Raw genomic sequence first — 7,764 nt, 5'->3', positions numbered from 1 at the left:
GTGGCTGCTGGGAACACCCCCATTTCACAGGGCTGGATCTTCTCCAGCTCTTCAGGAGAGCCCCAGCGTGGTCTAGGGACAATGGGACAGCTGTGTGTCAGATGAGGGTCCCGGCACAGGGGGTTTCCTCAGCCAACCTGCTGCTGGCTACATGAGGAGGCACGTGGCTCATGGGGAGGGGCAGAAAGCAGCCCCAAACCCATTGTGTCCTCAGGTAGACCTCTCCCTTTGTGTCCTTCCAGGCGGCGGTTGGTGGTCCCAAGGGTCTCCTCCGACACAAACCAACCCATGACCAGCCAACCCAAGGGCAAAGCAATGCCCAAAAGAAAACATAGACGCAGAGCCAAGAGATGGCAGCCAACCCTCAGTCCTATAGAGGAGGAAGAGGAGGAGAAGGAGGAAGAGAAGGAGGAAGAGAAGGAGGAGAAAGAGGAAGAGAAGAAGAACGAGTAGGAGAAGGAGGAGAAAGAGGAAGAGAAGGAGGAAGAGAAGGAGAAGGAGGAAGAGAAGGAGTAGTGGAGAAAATCCTCACCGAACGCACAGTGCTGAAGGCGGTGAAGGCCGAGTCCTCCCATCCTCACGAAGCCTCGGCCTTCATAACGTCTGTAATAGCCGTATTATCGGCAACGAGTTCTGAGGTCAGCCTGCTCAAGGAGCCTGCCTACGGGGCCCTCCAACGGCCACCACCGAGCCGAGGCAGCAAAACCAGCAAAGCTGTCCCTCCATGGAGAGTTCAGAGAAGACTTTAAAGGACAGTCCTGTGAAGAGTCCCTGGAAGGATCCCCTGAAGAGTCCTCCAGAGAGTTCCCTGCTGAGAACCCTCTGTCACCCGCTGCCAAGAACCCTGGCCAGACCCCCGGCTGTCCCCCAGCATCGGCCACCCCGCATGGCCCAACTGTTGGAGGAGCTGCTGAGGAGGCAGTCCCAGGAGGTTTTGACCCGCTCGCTGCTGCCACCAGCCGTTGTCTCCTGCCAGGCTGTGCCTAGATCGGGAGAGGCGGGTGGCAAGCAGGCCAAGCGCCCCGCGCCACACGGCACCCCCAGGACGCAAGAGACCTCCCCGTGGGACAACATCCCACCCAAGAAGAGGAAGATGGTGGTGTGCTAGGTGGAAAAACACTCCAAACCCCTGTGGGAGGGAACGCCGGAGCGGGACGGTGCCGCAGTGGGCAGCAGCAGGCAGCACATGGGCAGCAACAAGCGGAGGGCATCTGATGGCAACACTATGGCCACCAAGCGACGCAGAAACCTGGTGGATGCTGGGGGGCAAAGTGCCCCACGCTCGCCCAGCCTCTCTTCATGGGCTGATAGAGAAGGCGTGGAGCACGCATCCCCACCGCATGCGACCCGCACCCACCCACTCCAGCCCCAGCCCCACTCTCCCACATCTCTCTCTCTTTCTTAATTCATTAAAGGTTTGATGTTTGGTTCACAGTGCGTCTGCCTGCGGTCATTCCTGCAGTGGGAGGCGCGGGGGTTAACGCAGCCCGTGCCGCATGTGTACATCTGACCCTCCACCTCTTCACCCCTGTATATGAGGAATCCCCCAAGGTTGTGGATGGAGACTGTCCTGGTTTGAGATAAAACAGAACCAATTTCGTTCAGTAACTTCGCTTCTTAGCGGGGCCTCTTCTAACTACTAAAATAACTGCATATTGTGCAGACAGTGTTCACTCTCTCAGAGAGATCAGACCAATTGTTTATAGCTGATGCCCAGGCATGGGATGCAGAGAGGCTCCTGCTTATACTTATTGCCATAACAGACAAGGCCAACCAAATTTGTTATTTGCCCCGTCGGAGGGTCGGAAGCGGAAAAGCATAGTGGGGTCCCACCTGGAGGGAGGAGCAGACAGGACAGGTGACCCAAAACTGACCAACAGGGTATTCCATCCTGTGGGAAACCTTGGCTGGTCCGAGGGATCAGAATGCGAGTTTAACGTTGACCTTGAGCAGATATCCGTGTACCCTTGAAGAGACTGGGGAGTCCTGAGAAGAGCTAAGTAAAAAGATAAAGGTTGGCAAACATCCTGGCTTTGACCAGAGCATGAACAGTGTGTGATGTGAGAGCGTATCGGGCAAAAGTAGAATGCTGAATATATGCATAGATAAGCACCTGGGTAAAAGACTATAAAAAAGCACTGCTTGTTAAGTAAAGAAATTGGATTGCTGCAACTTGATGTCCAGTGTCGTGTCCGTCCCAACAACGACACAGTATTATCAAGATTTTATCCTGCACATTTACACAAAACAAACAATAATAATCTTTTTTATTACACGTGGCAGGTCAGTGGCAATTCTTCATGCCTAATCTACTGATTACTCTGGTGTCTTGTCATGTTAAGAACATAACTCTCCCTCCTATAGTGGAATTATATTGTTACTGATTCATTGAATAAACTAATTATATTTTCTTCAGTCATGCCACTTGGCCAAGAATAAGGAGAAACATATTAAGGGAGGTAAATATTTATTAGCTTGTCTTCCTCTGACCTTAATTATGTTGGATAAAGCCCAACATTCAAAACAAAACGGAACTCTCTTGTTACTACCTTTTACAAGACACTTCAAGGGGGTATTTATTTAATCTACATTTAGTAATATAAAAGTTTGGTGTATCACTGCATCTAATCCTGTAGACACTCAAGACAGCCAGCAGAGAGCACGGAGCACCTCTGGGAAAGTGAGTCCTCTCACCTGTCTTTGGCACTGTCTTATGATTCAATAAATAGCCCCAAAAGAGTGCCTATATCTCTCCATTTCCAACAGAGAGCCTACATGAGAAATTTAAACTACATTCCTAACCTTAGGGTGGCTAAACTTAGACCACACAAATCTTGATCATGAAGAAAAACTCTATGAAAGACGTATGTTGTATATCTCAGGAAAGTACACGAAGGGTTAACAGCCCATTTCCACCTTTTCTATCTACACTCAGTTGTTACAGGGAGTCACCACGTGTGTGACAATATATGTAGAATCATTGAATCATAGAATCATAGAATTGTCTAGGTTGGAAGAAACCCTTGGGATCATCGAGTCCAACCATCTACCCTACTCTACAAAGTTCTCCCCTACACCATATCCCCCAACACCACATCTAAACATCTCTTAAACACATCCAGGGATAGTGACTCAACTGCCTCCCTGGGCAGTCTATTCCAATGCCCGACCACTCTTGCTGTGAAAAATTCTTTCCTAATGTTCAGTCTAACTCTACCCTGTTGGAGCTTGAAGCCATTCCCTCTTGTTCTGTCATTAATTACCTGTGAGAAGAGACCAGCACCAACCTCTCTACAGTGCCCTTTCAAATAGTTGTAGAGAGTGATGAGGTCTCCCCTCAGCCTCCTCCTCCTCCAACTAAACAGTCCCAGCTTCTTCAACCGCTCTTCGTATGATTTGTTTGCTAGGCCCTTCACCAGCTTCGTTGCCCTCCTCTGCACTCCCTCCAGCACCTCGATATCTCTCTTGTATTGAGGTGCCCAAAACTGGACACAATACTCGAGGTGTGGCCTCACCAGTGCTGAGTACAGGGGCACAATCACCTCCCTACTTCTGCTGGCCACGCTATTTCTAAGACCAGCCAGGATGCCGGTGGCTTTCTTGGCCACCTGGGCACACTGCCGGCTCATATTCAGCCCCTTGTCAATTAGAACCCCCAGGTCTCTTTCTGCCCGGCAGCTTTCCAGCCACACCTCCCCAAGCCTGTAGCGCTGCACGGGGTTATTGTGGCCCAAGTGCAGGACCTGGCACTTGCCCTTGTTGAAACTCATACCATTGATGTTGGCCCAATGATCCAATCTAAGTCTCTCTGTAGAGCTTCCCTATCCTCCTGGGAATCAACACTCCTGCTTAACGTGGTGTCATCTGCAAACTTGCTGATGATACACCCTATGTCCTTATCGAGATCATCAATAAAGACGTTAAACAGAAATGGTCCCAACACTGAGCCCTGAGGCACACCACTTGTGACCGGCCGCCAGCTGGATTTAAATCCATTGAGCACCACTCTTTGGGACCTTCCAGTCAGCCAGTGCTTGATCCAGCGGATCGTATACTCATCCAGGCCCTGCGAAGCCAGTTTTTCCACGAGAATTGTATGGGGGATAGTATCGAATGCTTTTCGAAAGTCCAGGTATACAATACCAACAGCCTTTCCCTCGTCCAATATTCTGGTTATCTTGTCATAGAAGGAGATGAGGTTCGTTTGGCAGGACCTGCCTTCCATAAACCCATGCTGACTAGGCCTCGCCCCCTGGTAACTAGGCCTGATCCCCTGGTACTAGGCCTGATCCCCTATATATATGGGGGAAAATTAAAAGTGTTTCTATCCTCTTTGTAATATGCTATCTTTCATCATCACCAAGTTCAAAAAGCGGGGAGGATGGGCAAATGATGTCATAGTTCCTTCCTCTAACAGTAATTTAAAAACTGGTAAACATTGTCTGAGAAGATGGAAAGTACTTGCCTTTCTGCAAGTCTCGCCCGGTCGCTTCCAAGGGTAATAGCTCATTTTGCTGAGGTGAAGACACAGTTTTTGTTGATTGGTGGTTTTTGTTGATTTTGTTTTGTTGTTGGAATCTTGTAATACTCAGCTAAATATATCCCAAGAGGGAAAAAAAATGCAAAGTTTACTATATTGGCAGCACTGCTGTTTAGGAAGGAGTGACTAATTCCATACTTACCAGATTTATAGCACATTTCCTTTATTGCTCTTTCCTCTTCAATATCTGTAGCAGTCTTAGGCACCCAATTAGAAACATCTATAGGACAGATTTTTAAAAGATTACTAGTTATCTATACAAAGGCCTCCAATAATTCTTAAGAATCAAATACCATAATGAATTTCTGTCATGGGTGTTTCTTTTCTGACTGCAACCTCTGCTTCTGGGCAGAAAAATGATTCCGTAATATTAGGTATTGCCAAGTGCAATGGAATTGCAGTTACAACACCTATTAAGAAGTTAATGTTTGTTGATTTAAAATGAGTGAAAAAAAATCTTCAGTACTTATTTGCAAAACAGTCCTTCATTTACACCCAAAAGGAAATCTTGTGACTAAACATGTCCCCAGGGAGCGCTTGTCACAAAACCTCTGCCCAAAGTTACTGTCCTGTAACGCCTGCCAGCAGAGCTGGTGAAATGAGCGCTCCTTATCTGTCTCAGTTCAGGCTACTAAGACGAGCAAAGCCCTGCTCTTTCTGTTGTTGAAGTTAACGTGGCCAACTCAGACTGAAACCGAGTTTGGAGGCCCTAACAGGCAGCCCTGCCCGCTCACCCGAAGGACAGCGGGAAAAGCAAAGGCGGCTCGGGGCTGCCTGAGAACTAGCACCGTCATTTCCAGGGTGCACGCAGGAGAGTAGGTTGTTCTCTCACACTCTGGGAATGTGCAATTCATTCCATCACTCTGAATCTCTCATCTCTGAGTGAGATACAGTCAACGGTTTAACTACAGTTCACAAAAAGGGAATAAATAATAATGTAAATATATACATATAGACACTGCAGTTAATCTAGTGAAGAGTTTTGTCTGGTTTCTCTTCGCTAGACTCGAGAGTAACTTTCTGCAATAAAATGAGACTGCCTTCAGAGTTTAGGAAATCAGTCAAACAAATTATTTAAGTTGAAGTCACTCGGCTATCTTTTGTAAACAAACCTGTGACTTCACCTTCAGTGATGAGTGTCTACAGCCCCTGTTCCAAAGTTTGTTTCCCGGGAAAGAAGTACCTCCTGAATTTGTGATTTCATCCCCAAATTCTGAGAATTTTTGAATGGTGGATCACATCATCTGAATAGTGGATCACATTTTAAACTTCATTGAATGAAAAAGAAGTGAATTGTACCACCATTGAAATATACAGCTAGGCATTTCACAGGGGTTAGAAAACATTGCCTCACTCACATCTGGGGACTACCAGTTCCGATATTTTGAGGATTAGCTGGAAGCTATTTCCAAAACTTGTCAACAACTCTTTTCTAACAATGTAATTGTTATTATAATACATCAGTTGCGATGTATACACTGCAAGAGTCCAAAAAACCCATTCTGCTTCCTTGTAAAAGAGAGAAAAAAACTCTTTACAGTTCTCTTCCTCTTCGTCATCCTCTTCATCCTCCTCGTCATTGAGGATTATAATCAGTGGAGGGTGAACGGGTAGTAAAATATTCTTTTGATTTCTGAGTGATTCTTGATGATGGGCCGGAGGCAGAATCCCTTCTTGTACACCCTGTGGCAATGGGGCATCTGCAGACAAGAACATTATTTTATTAGGAGGGAACTAGAATATCAAGTCCAGGTTCAGACCAGCAGGTACAGTTTTTAAATCATTATATTGAAGGAATCATTAAATAGACAGATTGTGCCTTTTAGGAAAAATCTTCTGCGGAGGTTGACGTCTTCCAACTACAAGAAAGTAGGAAAGACGCTCTCTTCCGAGAGCATCTTCCAACTACAGAGAGTAGGAAGAATCACAGGCACTCACTCCTCTGACTGGACAGATGAGGCAGTGCTGAATAAGGCCTTTTGAAAAGAGGAACACTTTGACCATTCTACGCTATTTTAAAAAGGCTGGCTGTCTCTTCCAGCTGGTGGATAGATTAATTTGAGGCAGAAACCTTCTTTCTTCCAATACCTTTTAAGATATTTACAGCTGAGGGAAACACACAATCAGTAATACCTGGGCTGAAGTGAGTGAGTTCAGGACCCCACCTGTGAAACTCGTTAAACATGCTGAATAATAGGCAGGCCTGTATCGCTCCTCATGGCATCAGTTTTGGAGGATTTAGCAATTTTTGGCTTGTAGACGTTCTTTTGCTATCAATTTTCTGAATCAGAATTCTCTTTACTAAGTACAAAATGTAGATTTTGAGAAAGAATATCAAGTTCACAAAAATAATTTGCACTTAATTAGAAGAAAATCAGAAAAGATATTCTTTTCCTTAGGAATTTATATCTACCCGTAATATTTGCAGCAAAACCATTCCAGTACAGGGATAGCATTTTCTGAGAGCCAGGAAATGCAACGGACTGAAAATAAAAATGATGAAAAATGGTAAGTCTATTTGTGTTGTTCAAGCTGACCAATTTTCAGCTCTATATACAATCAGGATTCTGTGCATTATATTAAAAATATCAAAGAAATAAGATGAAGCGTGGGCATTTTCTGTTATTCCACTTGCTGTTATTCTTCCGCATCTCTTGCTTGCCTAGGAGCAGCATGTGTATCCTAGCAAACCCATTTCAATAACACTCCTGCAGATCAGATTTGTTGTATTTCATGCCAGAGAAAGTAAGATACAACACTTTACCTTGATAGAGCCTTTGTCAGTGTCCAGAATAGGATATTATTAGCCCTGGGTAGTGTAAGCCAAATCAAACTTGAATTCGTTTGACAAGATTTCTAAGTATTAAAACAAATCAATGCACTTTTCGTATTTGCAATGTTATTGTGCAGCACACGAACTTTGAATTCATCCATATTGCAGTAAAAAGGAAAAGGCCTGCGTCCATTTTCTCTTTCTGATTGTTGGACGTTGCTCTTCTACAGGATGCCCTTGTCCGCAGTGCCTCTTAGGCACAGTCTCTGACTCACACCAGACCCAATGTCATGCCTATGTGGTGGGCACGGCAGCACCAGCTGCCTGGCGCCAACACGGGGGAAGTGGAAACTGCACTGGAAGCAGTATGGGCACTCACAGAAAGAGCACACAACCCCTTGCCATGGGGTTAGTTAGGCTCAACATGCTCAGATATGACAGGCTACCCTTT

Source organism: Vanellus vanellus (assembly GCF_965231255.1).
Source record: "Vanellus vanellus genome assembly, contig: HAP1_SCAFFOLD_59, whole genome shotgun sequence".
Lineage (NCBI taxonomy): Eukaryota > Metazoa > Chordata > Aves > Charadriiformes > Charadriidae > Vanellus > Vanellus vanellus.
This window is presented reverse-complemented; position numbering follows the sequence as displayed.